This window comes from Penaeus monodon, chromosome 20, assembly GCF_015228065.2.
Source record: "Penaeus monodon isolate SGIC_2016 chromosome 20, NSTDA_Pmon_1, whole genome shotgun sequence".
Classification (NCBI taxonomy): domain Eukaryota; kingdom Metazoa; phylum Arthropoda; class Malacostraca; order Decapoda; family Penaeidae; genus Penaeus; species Penaeus monodon.
In genome coordinates, this window is record NC_051405.1 from 20059959 (window position 1) to 20060174 (window position 216).

Here is a 216-nt window from a genome sequence, read left to right on the forward strand (position 1 = left end):
TTTTAGAATATTTATTTCTTCTCATTGCAAAATCTGAACACCAAAGTTTCTTCATCTGAAAATCTGAACGAAGTTTTTTCCTCGTCTGCAAATTTTAGTTTAGGGTTTTCATTAAAAGAGAAAAAATAATAATATCTAACACCTCAAACGGCCGTGCTTCATTTCACAGACAGGTATTCGTACGTTCCTGGAAGCTAATCATTAATCTAAACGTGC

The 216-nt window shown here is 32.9% G+C and overlaps 1 protein-coding gene across 1 annotated transcript in view; it reads left to right on the forward strand.

Moving 5' to 3' along the window:
- The window catches only part of LOC119585942 (dipeptidyl peptidase 4-like), a 99547-nt gene that overhangs the window by 2107 nt on the left and 97224 nt on the right, over positions 1 to 216 (forward strand). The gene's annotated exons all lie outside the window — the stretch shown is intronic.